The sequence below is a fragment of the Lagopus leucura genome, unplaced genomic scaffold, assembly GCF_019238085.1.
Source record: "Lagopus leucura isolate 7727_CA_CO unplaced genomic scaffold, USGS_WTPT01 Super-Scaffold_702, whole genome shotgun sequence".
Classification (NCBI taxonomy): domain Eukaryota; kingdom Metazoa; phylum Chordata; class Aves; order Galliformes; family Phasianidae; genus Lagopus; species Lagopus leucura.
This window is the reverse complement of record NW_024962254.1, coordinates 85730-103829: the sequence shown is the minus strand read 5'-3', so window position 1 is coordinate 103829 and position 18100 is coordinate 85730. Positions and strand designations below refer to the sequence as shown.

General features: G+C 48.8%; 1 long non-coding RNA gene across 2 annotated transcripts in view; it reads right to left on the bottom strand.

Moving 5' to 3' along the window:
* LOC122175097 overlaps positions 1-18100 on the bottom strand; it is a 26395-nt gene that overhangs the window by 3152 nt on the left and 5143 nt on the right. The window contains exon 2 of one of the 2 annotated variants that reach the window (XR_006177313.1): positions 3197-3704. The exons of the other annotated variant lie outside the window; for it this stretch is intronic. This is a non-coding gene — a long non-coding RNA (uncharacterized LOC122175097). The remainder of the gene's footprint in view (positions 1-3196; positions 3705-18100) is intronic. 2 annotated transcript variants of the gene reach the window in all.

Here is an 18100-nt window from a genome sequence, read left to right as displayed (position 1 = left end):
AGGAGAAGGAGAAGGAGAAGGAGAAGGAGAAGGAGAAGGAGAAGGAGGAGGAGGAGGAGGAGGAGGAGGAGGAGGAGGAGGAGGAGGAGGAGGAGGAGAAGAGAGGGGACAAGAAGTCCCTGTGGCTTTTTCCATCCATGGGACAGAACATGAGCCAAGAAACTTGACCCTCCCTGCTATCTAAGCCAGTCAAATTATACGCACATGAACCCATCTCTCCATTAAGACACATCCGACTGTACACAAGGACATACCAAAGACATCCTAAACCTCTTCACAAGGTTCTCTGTTTTCCTCTAGAAGCTATGATGGAGATTACAGGCACACACAGGCACACTCCTATCCAAAGTCATTCACAGCTGGCAATTGTATGGATTTTTATATATTTCTTTTTTAACAGAAATCACCACCACCATCCTGAGGCAAGCACAAAAGGAGCTACAGAAAATCAAACAGCATCATCCATTCTTTCTTCTGTGGAGCTGTGGCACCGAGGGACACGTTAGTGGGCAATATTGGTGGGCTGATGACATCAGAGGTCTTTTCCAACCTTAACATCCTATGATTCTATGGTTTCTGCCTTTGCTGGACCCTACCATATCTACAAAGGAGACTCAACCACTGTAAGGTTCACAGCTGGAAGACACTGGAACCTCCAAGCAAACAGAAATGCTTTGAAATCAGAGCGCTTTGCTACCACTTGCTCTCAGAACTGCAATCTCAGCAGGGACCACGAGGCCCCATTGCTAATTGTAATGGTTTGAGCAGGTCGTGTCTCCTCACCTAAGGGCATTACATATTCACCCTATCTCTTCATCTTCTGCTTCCCCTTTAGTAGCCTAGGACGCTTCCATCTCACCCTGTGTAACATCCTTCCTCCTACCCACCACCCCTCTGCTTGACCTCATCTCCATTGCTGGAATCTGGCAGGACAAAGACGGACTGAATTCACACTTGTATCTCCTGCTGCTTGTTATGATGGCCTGGAGTATTTCTCCTGCTGGAGAGTTCATTTAAATTCTTACATTTCCAGCCAAGCCTTTGTAGATGAGCGAATCCATCTGCCTTGTTCTGTTTTTCCCTTTGGCGTGCTCCAAGCTTTCCTTGTCCTGTCCTGGCCATGGTGTCCAAGTCATGCCTGCCTCACAGAGGGACAGGAAAGATTTGTGTCATCTACGTCTACAAGGTTAAATTCTCCAACCCATGGGTTTTCACATATCTTTATTCCAAGGATTTTGGCTTCCTCTCTCCTATTTCTCAGTATTTTTAACTCTTCTATTCGCTCTGCAAATACACTGTCTGCTGATCTACCAGAAGAAACGTCCCCATACCTTGCCGTTGGTGGTTGGGAGATAAGAACTCACACAGGAGGAAAATTAGGGGACACAAATTAAAACTTCTTTTCTGCTTGTTCGTAGCAAAAATTCATCGATATCCTGCTTCCAAGACTGGTGTGAAAAATCAATCAAAAAGAGCTGCTATCCCCAGGTCTGCCTTTGTGCGCGGTTTGTGCCCCCAAAGCTCTATTTCTCTGCCTTCCCTTAGCCCATATCTCCATCAGCTGGAGGAAAAACGGGAGCAGATGAGATAGGATAAAAAAAACAAGGGGAAATCTTGGGAAAAAAAAAAACCCACAGGTAGATAGGTAGATGGAAAGATTGAATTGATCATCCTGCTGGTGGAGTTTTGCTTATATAAAGAGATATTAGTGCCTTCTGAAGAGCAGATTAGCAGCACGGCTGGCATCCTCCACGTGGAAAAAAGCATCAGAAACCTCCTCACTTGTTGGGTGTTCCCATTGGGTGACCATGATTTTGTTGCTCCTAAGATGTGAGAGATCTGAGTTATTCCTTATATTGAGCTGAAAAATGGCCACGTACACAACCAAAGTTTTTCCTACATCTGCCATTGCCATAGAGCTGCTGCTGAGTGTTTTAACCTTATACTTTCTCACTGCTTGCAAATCAGAAATGTCCATCCTTCCAACAGAAGGGCATTGCTTTTTCTTTTGCAGCTGGCTAGCACTACATCCACCCTTGGTTAATGCACTCTAATCAGCATGAGCAATTAAAAGAGTTTGTGCATGGGGCTGAATTTCAGTCAGTTTTGCTTCTGGAGGTGTGAAAACCCACCAGCATCAGAATGGATGGCAGCGTAGACAAACAAGTGTCAGGGCACGTAGGCACTGCTCAGCCCTCAGCCACGTCCCTCAGTGCCACATCTCCATGCACCTGAAACACCTCCAGGGATGATGACTCCACCACCTCCCTGAGCAGCCTGTGCCAATGCAACACCATTCTTCCAAAGGAGAAATGCTTCCTAATACCCACCCTGACCCACGCCTGGCACAGCTTGAAGCCATTGCCTTTCATCCTGTCGCTGCTACCTGGGAGCAGAGGCCAACCCCCACCTCGCCCCAGCCTTCAAGCAGTTGTAGAGAGCCACAAGGTCCCCCCTTGAGCATCCTCCTCTCCAGACTGACCCATCCCAGTTCCCTCAGCTGCTCCCCATAAGATCTGTGTTCCAGACCCTGAGATACACACAAAGCCATGTCACCTCCTGGAAAGCCACCAAGATGCCCCAGCAAAGCTCCCTCCTGCCGTGCTGGTGGGAAGCATCCTGGCACTGACTGCAGGCAGAGCCGAAACACGTAACAGCAGGCTCTGTGGGGAAGCACCCATTTATCAATCTAACAGGACTGGAAATTCCTTGTCGGCAGGATCTGCTCGCTCTCAAACATGTGCATTGCAGCCTGAGGAATGAGCAATGAACATGATATCTCTTTTATGTCTGCCACGGCAGCCAGCCTTGTAATAATAATAATCTAAAAAACCTGCCTAGTGACTTCACACCGGCCTTCCTAGATATAAAGCATAGAGGGAAAACACCAGGAGACGTCTGTGCTGCTTACCCTTACAACATCCATGTCCTGCCTCAGTTTACTTCAGGGTTAATTGGTCACATCTCTGAGATGCTGTAATGCTTGAACAGCAAGTTGCATAAACCCTGCAAGCCATTCCCACCAGAGTACAGCTGAAAGACCCTGGTCCCCAATAACCACGTTCCCCATAATTGGCTTTTCTGATGCTAGCAAGGTTTGTGCTCACCCCTCAGTGCATTCTTCCATTAAACACTGGTGGGATTTTTGTCTTTTGCTAGCTCGCTTGGGTTCACAAAACCTATTAGAAATTCGTACTCTGTGCTCAGCAGCCTCCATGGTTTTTGAAGAGATAAACAGACAGACACAGGCATGTGCTGAATGTGATCATGTAAATTGTGCTTTCCTTGGGAGCCAAGTGAAAAGCAAGCCAGATGACTTCAACTCGGAAGGCCCTTCAAAAAGGAATCCTTGTGAAGGTGATGGCCGTGATGAGGATTAAGCGAGTGCAAGGAGAAACGGGCTGTGAGGATAGTTGTGGCTCTTGGGTAAATTAAAATAAACAGCGATGCAAATAGGGATGATATCAGCCATAAGGACTGCAGAGTCCCAGCCAAGGCATTTGCATGCTGAGAGCAGAGCTTGGATTCAGACGAAGAAGATTGCTACTGGTAGTCCAGGGTAAATCTCCATGTGTGTATCTGGCAGCATTAGGATCCCCAAGTTGTAGCAGAGCTGTGCTGATCGCACACCAGGGAGGGTGGGCAGGATTTTATGGATGAGGAGAAACCAAAGCGTCTTCTTTCTGTTGAGACTCCCCGGGGACCTAGGAGAGCAAAATGGTTGAGTCTCACTTCTCGGATGGTGAATGAGAGAGCAGTCAAAGCACAAAAACTGGCCACAACAAGGTCAGGACTTGGAGAGATGGCACTGGGTCATGACTTATCTGAGGACCATTTTTTATCTGAGGTCCTCTTGGTGCTCTGTAGTGCATGCTTCTAAGGTAGACACAAGAGGTTGTGTCCACCTAGGATTGAACTGGGGGTTCTACTTCACCCAAGGGAGGGATGGAGCAAGCAAGGGAGAGGGCTGCAAACCCTGCTGGAGCCCATTTGGAATGCTCCAGAGATCTTAGAATCACAGAATCGAGGTTAGAAAAGGCCACTCAAACCCCCAAGTCCAACCCCAACCCATCACCATGCCCACTGTCCTCATACCTCAGTGCCACATCTCCATGGTTCTCAAACCCCTCCAGGGACGGTGACCTCATCACCTCCCTGGGCAGCTGAACAGTGGCATGAAGGAGACTGGGGAGCAGTAGCTCCGCAGCTCAGGTTGAAGAGGGGTCAGCCACAGGCACTTGGCATATTGAAAAAGGATTTGTAGGAGAAGGCAAGGCTGGCTGGAGAGCTCCCCTCCGGGACCACCTGAGGAATGAGTTTAATTGCCTGAGCATTTAAGAAAACAGAGATCCATCTTTCGGTGCAAGCAGGCCTGCTGCTGGGAGGGGAAAGCTGGGTGAAGCAGCAGGATAAATACTGGGACATTGCAAAGCAGAGAGAAATCCACCAGAAATGAGGAAGCAAAGTAAGCCAGAAGGCTTTGGGAAGCTTTCTCACTGTTTCATTGATGTGGAAATGAACAGTGCATCCCCTGATGAGAAAGGGTAGCGGGGAAGTAGATGGATGGGCAAACGCTCTGAACAGTAGCATCCATCTCTCATAATAAGGCAGCAAAACTGCTCTCATTTCCTGTAATCTGATAACCCACCAGAGGAAGGGGGAAAATGCCTTTAAATGGTGATTATAATTCCCTTCATGGTGTTTCCTGATAAAGTGGCCCCCCAACATAGTGCTATTATCAATCATGACTGCTTCAGTAGCACCATGAGGCAAACATGGAGATCAGCGCCTATGGGAGGAGAAACCCCTTTTGTCCTGAAGGAACCACAGGGTGCAATGAGCTGCACGAGGCCTCCTGAGACCAAACCCACTTACTCCAAGAATAGTGGGATTATGTGAGCATCGTTCAACCACAGCAGTGCTGGCTGGTGGGAAGGTCTCTAGACCAACCTCCTGCTCCAAACCAAACCACCACCAGTTGCTGGGCAAGAAGAGCAGCTCAGTGGTTGCTACAGTCATAACAAATTGGTTGGACGTGATGATCTCAGTGGTCTTTTCCAATCTTAACGGTTCTATGATTCTGTGGTTCTAAATTGAAGGCCAGGATCTGAAAAACTGAGCATCAAAGCTGTACATTGTTGGATAATCTCATGAACACCAAGCTGTGCTGGGGGCAGGTAGACATGTCTTTGACCAGCCCAGGCTCTGGTGTGCTGGCATTTCCTCCCGTTGCTTCTTCACCTGGGCACTTCATGTCCTTTCTGATTCCTCCCTTCTAGTGCTCGTGCGTAGAAGCAATAACAGTTCTCAGGACTTTGTATTTTTGTCTGCATCAGCATGGCACACAGTTGCAATGCTTCTTCTCTCCATCCAGCAAAATGCCTGCAAAATGCTATGGCTGTTACTAGCTTGGTCAGCTTGGTCAAGTGTGTCAAGTGTGAGATGCTGTAAATCTACATGATTTAAAAGACGATCCTTCCTCAAACAAGCACCATGCCATATGAGCAGGTGACCATGATGTAATTCCTGTCCTGAATGACCAACCTCAAATACTCCCCTTGCTTCCGCAGTGCCTCTGATCTGCAGTTCCCCACAGCAGCATCCTCTCTTATTCATCCTCCCCAGCCACAGGAGGGTCCTCAGTTGGGAAGATGCAGCATCACGTGAGCACCGAAGACCCCATCTCTACTCACCAACATACACTGGAAATGAAGATGAGCCACTGAGGCTTTGGTGTTGCATGGCAAAGCCAAGTAACTGAGGGTAGCAACTCTTCCACCTGGGACGCACTGATCCCTGGAGCAGCAGTTATCCCAAGGCAGCATTCACCTGCCTGCCTAACTCCTATGCCTGAGCTGGACTACAGGATATGAATCCCACTCCTACTCTGCTTTCTGTCTTCTTCCCATGGTGATTTCCTTCAAAGAACTATCCAGTCCAGCCATAAATCTCTCTTCCATGGAGCAAGGGAAGAGGTAGAGAAAGCTGGAAGAGGGAGGACATCACCGGTACTCCAAAGTAATCATTAGTGCAAAGAAAATACTACGTCCCTTCCTAAAACAAAAAGGAGATGAAGGAAAACGGTCCATAAAACTCCCCTTTCACAGCTCGTGTGGTTAGACTCTACCCAGCCTCCTGATTAATTAGGTACTTAATGGGTGACTGCTCCAGACAATGTGCAGGAGCAGCTCATACAGAGAGAGCACAGCATCACAGCCCTCAGAGCAGGCATAACAAAAGCCCCAGACTGCTTTACTGAGTTTTTGCTACTAAATCATCTCTTCTAGAGGGAGTGTTGTTTTAAGCAGGCTCGTGGCTTCAGGCACAAGGGTTGCTCAAGCTCTGCAGCTGAGAACACTTCATACCCAGCAGATCTACCTGAAGCAAAGGAAACTCCAAATTGCAGTGGGATGCATAATCCTGAGGGCCAGGCTTACACCCATCATCTTGCTGCAAGCCCAAGTCCCTTCCTGGCTCACTCTGGACCCCCAAAGACACTTCTTCCTCCCTAAGCCCACCCACTGCCAGCTCCCACCTGTGAAGCCCACCCTGCAATCCGGGTGCTTGAGGGATCATTTGGTAAGCTGTGCAGAGCTTGAAGACCTCACGGTGACACCATCCTTCCACTGAATGCATCCAGGCTGCAAAGCACAAGTAAGACTGGATTTAAGAAAGAAGTTTTTTATGGTAAGGGTGATGAGGCACTGGCACAGGCTGCCCAGACGGTGGTGGTGCCCCATCCCTGGAGACACCCACAGTCAGGCTGAGTGGGCACTGAGCACCTGATAGAGCTGTGGGTGTCCCTGTCCATTGCAGGAGGTTGGACCAGATGTCCTTTAAGGGTCCGCTTCCAACTCAAACGATTCTACGATTCCATGATTCTATAAATCACAACCCCAGTGACATGAAGGATTTCCCCAAAATGATGACTAATGATAACAGCTCCATTTGCCACGAGAGGGCACTTTTACATTAATTCTCACATCCCTGGCTCCAGTCTTCCTGAATACGATAAGGTGACAGTGGGATTCGGTGTCCAACTCATCAGGGGAATTTCTTTTGTAAGGATGGGGCAATGTCCTGAGCACGTCACTACAGGGAGATTGCACTAAGGGACGTGGGTGCAGATGGGTGTCCCAGTCTATTAGCTCTACAAGAAGAGAAATAACAGTAAAGAATCACAGAATCATAGAACAGGTTGGAAAGGACCTTAAAGTCCATCTCATTCCAACCCCATCCATGGCAAAGGGTGCCACTGGCACAGAAAACTTCTCCAAAGGAAAAAGTCCTGTAGGGAAGATTATGCAGAAGTCTTTCAGTTCAGATGAAAGCAGACACCTGCTTTCCAACTTCTTTAGGAAAGACTCTACGCGTTAGCATTTTGGACAGAGAAATGAATTAGCGTTTTGGAAAATGGGCATATTTGCTGCAGACATGAGTCGTTACTTTACAAACACCTCACCGGCTGGACGCTGCAGGATAGAGTCCAGGCTGCTGACTCGGAGCTGATTGAAACCCTTTCCCCCATCCCACCCCCCCTCCATCATGCAGTAGATGTGGAAAACTGCAAACCCTGTGAATACGCATAGCTCTGAAATTACCGCTATTCATCATGTCCAATTGGCTCTTGGAGTAAATCCCAACTGGTCAAGGAGTTCTGCAGCATAACAATAGGTGATTATCTTTTGTTCCAAATCATTATGTCAGGACAGCCTCTGCTGGACTGAGATTTTCATTCGGTTTCAAGGAACGGAAGATCCAAGCAATGAGACAGGTCTTTGTTTCTCTGGGGAAGGCACCGCATGCTTGGGCAAGAAACCAATGGTGCCTTTTCAGGCAGTCAGCAGACACAATCACTATCTTGTGTTTCAGATTAAGTATGTATCTCTCTCTGTCTAAATGCCTCTTGAACTGAATTCTACAGCTCTGGTCCAGGATGACCAGGTGAAAGAAGGGAGAGAGTGGATTAGGTCAGCCCTGGAAAAGAGAAGGCCTTTATTCAGTCATCTTTACTCTTTCTCACTTCATCTTGGTTTCATCTGAAGGATCCAACCGTAGATACGAGACATAACATTTTGAAACAGCACCAACACGGTGAGAAAGGGCAATGAAACGCTGAGCAAGCACAGAAAAATCTCACAGAAGAGTGAGGGTGATAAGAGATTGGCTTGTGAGGAAAGACTGGTGGGGCAGAGACTCCTCAGCCTAGAGGGAAGAAGACCATGGTAGGAATGTGATAATTGACAGCAAAACAAACTTAGGTTGGCTTTGAAGGAAACCTACTAACCTGATGGAAGCTAAGTGCTGCAGAAGTCACATCTGCTGTGGGATTTTAGGAACTGGCAGCATGGTCATGGGTGCAGACGGCTGGACTGTGTGCTCGTGTGAGCTTTCTTCTGTCTCAAAGCTTTCTCCATGGCCAAGGTGATGAAATTCCAAGGGTCCTTTTAATAACTGTCCCCAAAAAAGGAGTGAGTGCAGGTCTGACACCCAACATGACACCATGATGGAAAGCAAAGTAGTGCTGCTCTTTGAAACCAGCAGCTGGTGGCCAGAGCCATCCGTTCACACACACATCCTAAATCCCAGCACTGCTGTTTGACAAGGGTTGGTTATGCTGAAGGAGGAAGAAGCTGGCAAAAAGGACAGCAGGTTGGCCATGGGGAAAGTGAATTGCATCCCATTCTCCATCCACACGTCTCTCAGCCTCCCTGGAAAGGCCATGCACATTAGGAGGAAACCTATAGAATCACAGAGCAACAGAACTGTTTGGGTGGGAAGGGATCTCTAAAGGCCATCTGGTCCAACTCCCCTGCGATGCACAGGGACACCACAGCTCCATCAGGTGCTCAGAGCCCCATCCAGCCTGACCTTGAGTGTCTGTGTCTCCCTTCATTACCTTTTTACCCCCAAGCACCCTTTTTCTGAACCCTGCTCTCCAACAGGTCATGGCTTTGAGTGATGGTGCTATTTGCAGCAGTCTGCTCTTGCTCAAGAGCCAGGAAGCACACGGCTGAGGAGGTCAATTAACAAGAAAACAGCTTGATAGTGTTTCCGCTTTGTGAGACTCTCGTTCTGCATTTGTCCCCCCTTCCCTCGTGTGAAAAAAATGCGTGGCAGTGACTCTTGCAGACAAGGGGTGACATGTGGATCTCCGGCACCTTCCTGTTGGATTCTTTTGGTGAAGGAGTTTGACCTTTCCCAAGGAGGAGCATCGTGCCTCCGCTGGGTGTGCACATCTGCACCAGGACAGCCTCCTTGCATGCAAGAACCACCCACGTGTCCTTCTCCCACCACGTTTCCCCAACCAGAGGCTCCCCGAATCCATCTAGGGTCGCGGCTGCTGCAGGCATGCGTTTGTTGCACAAGATTTGCCCCCATCACTCATTTCACAGACACAAATGGCTCCCTCAGCTCATAAAACTCAGGTCCCGGCACACTCACAACGTGATGATCTGAGAACAGAAGGGTTGCAAATGCTCGGGGAAAGCCTGGCTTTATAACCCAGGTAGCGCTCAGGAGGTGATGTGCACGGCGCAGGTGAAGGATGCTGAGGGTTTAGTGCTGATGGATGAAACCAGCACCCGAGGCACCTCTGCTCCCAGATGCTCCGGGCATCATCCTGGATCCCAAGGAAACCCAGAAAATCCCAGCTCTGCGAGAGATTCATTTTTGGCAAACCAGGGGGGTTTTCCCCGACATCTAGCGGCCGGCGCAGACACGGAGTGAGATAACACAGCAGGAGAAAACAAGCCCTGCTATTACCAGGAAGATTAATTACAAGCACAGTAATAGCCAGGCCTTCTGATGAAATATTTTACAGTATATTGCCCTCAGGAGAGTGACTCTTTTCACTGATTTATTTTAACCTTCACATTACGCAGATATGTTATAGACGTCTTCAGAGATGCCCTGGTGTTATTTGCCTCCTGACAGCAAATAATAAACTCTTTCTCAGCTATATAACATTTCCAAGGAAGCCCTTGACGTGACTAGAAAAATATCGAGGACAATTAAGTCACATGGCACTCACAGCCCTGTGGGAACGGCCTTGAGCTCTGCTGCAGGACTCAGATAGCATGAGAAAACCTGGTTCAAACGGAGTAGCAAGAGTCTAGGAGGTAGTAATTATTAAAGATCTCCTGGTTAAAGATCCTCTGGGGTCCCTCTATTATTTTAATAACAGTCCGAGCCAACTTTAGTGCTTCCAGAGGAAAAGAATGAGAGGGGTCTGTTAGCACAAGGGAGGCAGGGCTCATCATGAGGGGAGCTGGGGGGGTCGGCTGCCATTAACATTGTTCACTGGGGAGCAACAGCGTGTTGCTCACACTGCCTTGGGTGTCCAGGTAGATTTTGTCTCTCGCTTGCATCCAGTCTTACTGGATGGAGCAATGCCACGAGCAGAGGTTGTTGTAAGCAGGACATCATCATCATGGGGTCACCCCCTGTTTTCTTGCAGACGCTGGCCCATCGGTGTCTGTAGGGTGCCAGCATCAGTGCTCCTGCCATGCGTGGTCCCAGCAAGACTTGGAGTTTCCTCCCCATCAGCCCGCCAGAAACATGCTCTTTGAATCATAGAATGATTAAGGTTAGAAAAGAACACCACAGTCAAGTCTGAAGAGGGATGGGTGGGGACAGTGAGCACATCAGCGATGAGGACTGAGGTTCCTTCAGCAGCAACTTAAATCAGGGTCCTCCTGGATACGGCTTCTCCTTCATTTTAGAGTGCAGCAATGAAGTGTTGGAATCACCATCCCTGGAGGTGTTCAAGACCCGTGGAGGTGTGGCACTGAGGGACGCGGTCAGTGGGCAGACCATTGGATGTGACAATCTCAGAGTGCTCTTTTCCAACCTTCATGATTCTTTCATCCCAAAGGGAGCGACTTCTCCATGTAGAGGTTGCAGCACTGAACCTCAAGTTCCCTTCACCAGCATTACAATCCTGAAGCAAAAGCAGGCTCGCGCAGGGCTCCAATGCCTTTCTTCCTCCCTTGCTCCCGCAACGCTGGAACAGATCCCTGCAAAACCACTTTGGCTGGAGAGCTGTTGTCAGGTCATTTTGAAAAGTTTGCAACACTTTGCAAATTGTTCTTGCTGGAGGTTGTACAATAATAGTGCCATTACTCAAAAAAACCATCCAAGAATATTACGTTAGACGCAGGTCAGATCTCTCCACTCACAATACTCCAGGAAAGGAGAAAAAAAAATAGAGGAAAAGAAATTGTTAAACACAAGCTAGAGATGACAATGAAAAATTTACCCTTAACTGTGTATATTTTTATGGAGAAAGGTTATCTATCCATCCATCATCACGCACAAGTACAGGAAAGAGCCTGTGAGTATTTAGATATTATATCTTGCATGTGTAGTTAAAGAGAAATAATACTAGCACAGAGAGACAGCTGTATCTGCTCCCTCTTTCCTCTCCCTTTAAATGCCCATTGCAAAACTGGATAAATTGAAGCTGCTCATCTTATAGATTTAATCATCTATAGCAGGATGAAATGAATGGCAGTGACTGCGTGGACTCCTTCATCTGCAATGAGCAAAACAGGGACTCAAGAGAGCCATCCCCAGAGCAGGTGTTTGTCTTGCATGAAGGATGCTGTGCCCACCCAACATCTCCAGTCCATGGGTAGCAGCTGCCTTCTCAGGGCAACTGAAACTCAATTTTCTGGGTCTGGAGCACAGAGACAGGGCTCTGGAAGAGGGGGAATAGTCGGAAAAAAACAGATCCTGATGCCTCCTGCTGGAAAAAGTCTCAGCCCTCAGAAAGCTGTTGGCTTTGGCTGCCAGAGATGGAAAGTACAAGAAGGAGCCCTGGCTTAGAGGTGTCCTTCATGGTTGGATCCAGGAAAACAGGCAGCAATGTGTACATGCATCCCGGAGCTGAGAAAGTCATCCGTCCCTGTGCCATCCCCTAGGCATGAGCAGAGTGAAAGGAGATGTGATGGTGGTTGGGTTACTCCTGAAGATGCCATCAACCCCCACAAAACCCACAATGGCTCTGACAGACCCCTTCCAGCATAAAGGGAAGGGGCAGCTGCAGGTGCTCCTGCCCACCTACCTCGTGTCCACGCTCTGTGGCAGCTCCTGTGCACTTGCAGCATTTTTACACCAATGTGAGGGGCTCAGCAAGTGTGCAGTGCTGGATTTGATGAGGTTTCACCGCCTCCCTGGGTCAAAATCATGCCTGGGCCTTCAGAGGCATTCTAACCACAAGGCTTCAACAACATGGACTTCCTTCCAATCAGGTTTTCCCTCTCCGCTGATCAATCCTTTCTGCCTTTCATACCTTTCCAGGATCCGCAGCCTCATAAAACTCCATGGGAGAACATTTCTGCCTGCTCAGCACGGGCAGGAAATTCCCAACATTTTTCACTTTTTCAGCCCGAAGAGTTGTCCACCGGGTCCGAGCTCTGCCAGCACCATCCCAAAGGGGTCCCAGAGCCAGGAGGTGATGCAGAAAAGAGGCTGAGCTCTTTATTTTGACTGGCACTGGAGAGGCAACCTGGGTGCGACACGACGGCTCTGCAGTATCTTTGTTGTGCAATGGAAGCTGGCAAACACCCCAGCCTGCTCCAGAGGTTGGCAGCAGCCATCGTATGTGTCTTTAGCCCTGTTTGACATAACAGAGCTTTGTCCCGCTGCAATTGATTGAATGTCAGCACCCACTTCACTCCCTGATTGAAACAGCTCTGACGGATGCTGACCACAGTGGCCACGAGATAGCACAGGTTGCCCAGAGAAGCCTTGCTGCCCCATCCCTGGAGGCACTGAAGGCCAGGCTGGATGTGGCTCTGGGCAGCCTGGTCTGGTGGTTGGCGACCCTGCCTACAGCAGGGGGATTGAAACTAGATGATCTTTGAGGTCCTTTTTGACCCAGGCCATTCTATGACTCTACGATTCTGTGATTCTATGATTCTATGAACTGCACCTCTCCTCTCTGTGGATTTGTTCTGTAGCAAAGCATTAAGGCAAAATGGATGTATATCTCATCACCAGCCTTTGGGGGCAAAGATTGCCTTTGAATTGGAGCTACAAGCAGTAGCAAGAAGAAGAAAACAAAGATTCTGTATAGGAAGCATGACTTGCGGGCCTGGCCATGGGCACAGCTCTGCAGGAATGGCTCTGCACGTGATGCTCCTCTCACACTGCTGCTGTTTGGTGTGGTGAGCATTGAATGCTCATCGGAGCAATGCACAAGGTTGCAAAACAAACAAAATCATTCACTTTCAGCCAAGGAAGATGACTCTGCTTTGTTTTGGTGACTTCACAGATAAAAAATCCCATATGTTTTAGCACATTCTGCAAGGCGACTCCTTCCCAGGTTCCGATTGCTGAGGACAGCTGGGTCAGTGGGGGACAACTTCTCCCCTCTCATCCTTCATTTGAGGACCAGTCCCAAAGCAAGTAAAGCAGGACTCTCACTGCTTTGCTGCCTCCTTGGTGCCATGCAGCCCAGCACGAAGCTCGGGTTAGGGCTCTCACTTAATCCAGAGAGGCACTTTTCTGATTCTGCTGCTGGACTTTCCTGGCAGGCAGGCAGCTGGGGGCAGCCAGGGAAGGAAATTTTCTAAGCATAAAACCCACAGTGTCTTCAGGCTTGAAAAAGTGTCAAGGCGCACACGGTTGACCCGAACTATTTATAAATGGAGACCCAATGGAAAGGTGATGGAGCTGAACCAACTTGCAGTTTCCATCCCATCCCTCTCCCTGCAGCCGGTCACTCCAGCAGCATGGCACCAGCCAACATCCTCAGCTCCAATTTTTCCAGCTCAAAATATATCTGAGCGGCCCAAGTGCACCTCTCAGAAGAGAAGCAGGTCCTGGATTCTCTACTGTATGTGACTGGTGGTTCTCAAGGCGGAGGTGAGCAGGGCATACAAGGATGAAGCCTGGTTTGGAATAGCTCAATGCTTCAAAGGGCCCCAAATGAGCCAGCAGTGTGCCCAGGTGGCCAAGAAGGCCAATGGCATCCTGGTTTGTGTCAGAAACAGCAAGGCCAGCAGGACTAGGGGAGTGGTTGGTCCCTTGTGCATGGCACTGGCAGCCCAGCGCTGCCCATCCAGAATTGGCATTTCCTCTTTGGCATTTCCTCTTTCTTCTTTAGGGGAAGAGGATGAAGATAAAAGATGTAGAGGTAGGAAGAAGAAGAAGGAATAATACAGAGCTGTACAAACCATTGTAATGTGGAATTTTAAGACCTAGGTCTATCCCAAGGCAACAGAGAGATCACGGATTGGGAAGGCTTGTAGGTTGGCTAAGTCTCTGTTCTCTCCTTTAGGGCATTTTCCAGAGCACACTTTGCTGGATTCTCTCACCTATGGACCCAAACACCACAGCATCCTGAGGGCAAGCTGAACATGGCCACCAAGAGCCCATCTCCTTCATGAGGACACCGCCACGAGCCTATAGGAAGAGCAATCACCTGTCACTCATCATAACAAAAAGCAATCAAGAGAAACACAGCAGACCACGAAGAAACTGTTCTCAAGTGCCGTACTTCATAATTTTCTTTGCAGAGCTCAAGGCTGATCCTCCACCAAAGGTCTCATGCTACAGAAGGAAGCATTACCAGATTTTTTCTAGGGCCGTTGCAAGTGATAATCCTACTTTTATCACGTTCTTCTCACAGGAACCACATAGGATGCTGCACTTCCAGCAACTAGCGAATTAATTGGGTTTAAGATGTGTAAAATTTAAAAACCACCAGGGGAGGAAAGAATAGCAAAGTCTTCCTGAGCTTTTTATTGAACTCTCAGGGAATTAAGGATATGTGCGATGCAAATGAACAAAACCACCGAGCTGGAAAGGAGCTCAGGAGCCCATGGAGACCACCTTAGGTGGCTGAGGAAGGGTCGTATTGGAATGGAGCATCTTGCACGGATGGCATAACACAGGGATGGGATGGAGAGCAGCTTCTGGGGAAAGGGCTTGGGACAACAAAGGCCAATGCTTTGGTAGATGGTGGCCAACAGGAATGAGCCCAGCAGTGTCACCAAGCCGTGGGCTGGAGGTTGGGGCATGGAAGGAGATGTCAAAGCTGAGGGTGCAGTTGGAATGAAGGCAAAGGGGGATTTTACTGCCGTCTGCAGCTCAGTTGGTGGGATCCTCTTTGCATGTGCCCACCGTTGGGAAGAGAGATCGTAGCACAGGTTAGAACAGAAGTCCCCATCACGAAATGCTTCTTGCCATGCAGGCGGTCAAACATTGGAACAAGGGGTCCAGCTGTGGGATCTCCATCCACAAAGCAATCCCAAAGCTTCCAGTCCCAGTTACTCTGCATGGCTTTGCATTTCCTCAAGCCTTCCAGTAGCAGGGATAATGGTCTCCTTGGACCACCTCCTCTACTATTTCCTACTTCAACAGCTCTGAATTGATATATTTTTTTAGAAATTTGCTGTATGTACATGCATTCCTTCTGGTCATACTGAAGTGGCAAAGAAGCACAAGGCCCTTCCTGCTGTACTGCGTCTTCATGGCCACCTCTCTTCTCTAAGCTAGAGGAGCTTCTAAGCTCTGGTTGGAGCTCTTGTTTCCAAACCTACTGTTGTTTACAGGATGCTCCTGTACACCCACAGCCTTCTGGCTGCACAGAACCCAAAACCAGGCACTACTGACCAGACAAGCTTTCCCAACACCAGGTGGAAGGTCGGCTATTAAGGAAAATCTCTTTCCTAGAAAGAGTGGTGATGCAGTGGCACAGACTGCCCGGGGAGGTGGTGGGGTCATAGTGGGGATGTGACGCTTGGGGACATGGTCAGTGGGCATGGTGGGATGGCTTGGGGTTGGACGTGGGGATCTTGAAGGTCTTTTCCAACCTTAATGAGTCTATGATTCTATGGTAAGAATTATCACCCAAGTCTTACGCGTTCCATCTTGGCAGTGCTTAGCAGCAGACACGTCTTCTTTTGCAACAGCATCACCTTGTGACCCAGCTGTGATCCAGCTGCAGTTGGGAACCCCCCAGCACATCTCCTGCTATGCAGCTCCCGACAGGAGACACTTCACATTTCTCTTTGGGACACAGCAAAGTTTACCACTCATCTTATTGGAAAAACAGCTTCAAATTCCTCTGATAGGAAGGAGCCCTGCTTTTACAGGGTATCAGTTTCATCGAGGGAAGGAGGTGGAAGCAGAAGAGATGCTGATCATGCGTCAGATGGGCACAGATAAGCCCTGGGCCAAGTTCTCACTTCATCATCACAGCTGATTAACCAGGAGGTCAAGGGCTTGAGCAAAAACCCCACTGTGTTGCAATTCTCATGTAGACACAGGAAGTTTGGGAGATTTGTCCCTCCGATGGCAGTAACGGCGGTATCAAAACTCTCACTGTGCTAGCTGTGGCTGTTCAGAGGCTGTTTTGGTAACACGTGGAGCAAAACGTTCTCCTGCTCTTTAGAAAGTGGGATAAGAGGCAAGAATTCAGGTTCCAAAAAACACTCAGATAAAGGATCGTGGATTTCTCCACTGCTCCTTAATGAGCTCCTCCTGAGAGCAGCACTGAGCCCCTGCTTGGGAGCTGTGCGGGGCAGGGTGCTCCACCTCCACTCCAGAGCACGGGGAAGGACAAAGCACGAAACACAGCTTTGGCTCCAAAAACATTTTGGCATAACTTGCTAACTTGAATTTTATCTGTAAACGTTTTCAGCCCGATACCACAGGGAATCCTGATTTTCTGAGACTTACCAACAGGAAATCCCTGAGCCGGAGGGTTTAGCTGTAATGAACTTATTGTATATTCAAGCACCGAATGTCAATTTGGATTATGATGTCAAAAATAAGCACTGAGAGCTTGCAACCGTACCCTGGGGTCACCTGTCAGGAACTCCAGACTGAAATTGGCCAGATATAGACCAGAACAGCCCTGATTTATTTTTTCCCTGTGCAAATACAACAGCGAGGACTGAACAAAACCTACTGCATCCCGGAGATGAGCCCCCTCCTCCTGTCCCCAGCGTCCTCCTCCACTTCATGTGGGGCTTCCTTGGCTGGGGATGCTTCGTTAGAGGCTGCCCTAAGAGCCCAAGACCTGTCAGATGTGTTGGGAGATGAAATCCTGCTATTAGTGCACACCTGTGTCACCACCACTTGTGTCATTCTGGGACCCCAAAGCAGAGATCAGGAGCCCCATCCTCCCAGACACGCAGGTGAAGACAGCTCTCGCTCCCTGGCCTCAGGCTGAAGGCACGTGGGAATTCATTTGGAGTATGGGATGCAAGAGGAGCGGTGCCTGGGGGGTAATTAATAATTAATCTCCCTCTCCAGGCACATAGGCCCCTGCTGAGGAGGTTCAAGCGACTTCTGTCTATCTTCATCCCCATCTTTATCCTCATCTTTATCCCCGCCTTCATTGCCATCTTCAGCCCCACTTTTGTCCCTATTTTCATAGAATGGTTTGGGTTGGAAGGGAGCTTAAAGCCCACCCAGTTCCAATCCCCTGCCACTTTCTGTATTCATCATTCTGCTCTCTCTTATTATGTTCTCGCTCATTAATGGCACATCCTCCCCTGAGACTGCCTCCCAAACCCTTCCAATGGAGACCCTACAGATGGTTATGGTTATCTGGATTGAGAAGCAACTGGGAAACAAGAAACCAAATACAGTTTCTCCAACCAAGAAACGGGAAATTGGAACCTCCAAAGCAAACTTCCATTACAAACCCAGATTTCCATTCTCACTCTCTAACTCTCTAACCAGCTTGTTGTGAGGCTGGCAGGGAAATAAGACCTTTGTTTCCTTGATGAAAGCAGGAGACATTCAATTTCCTCTTCCTGGGATGGGGTTTGCCAGCCTCTTCTGCTCTTTGTTTAGGAGGCCTCAACATCAGGGAAGTTGCATGAGACTAAAACCACCAACCTGTTCACATTGATTTTCTCTGGAGAAAAGGGGTTGAAAACTTTGGGTCACCTTTGCTTTGGGTTGTGGTTTGCTGGGATCTGCTTTACTTGTTCGCCTCCTACGCAAAATCATAGTGGAGGTTGAGGCCGCTGTTTGCAGAGATGCTCAAGCGGAAGGGAGGGAGGGAGGGAGAAAGGGAGAAAGGGAGAAAGGGAGAAAGGGAGAAAGGGAGAAAGGGAGAAAGGGAGAAAGGGAG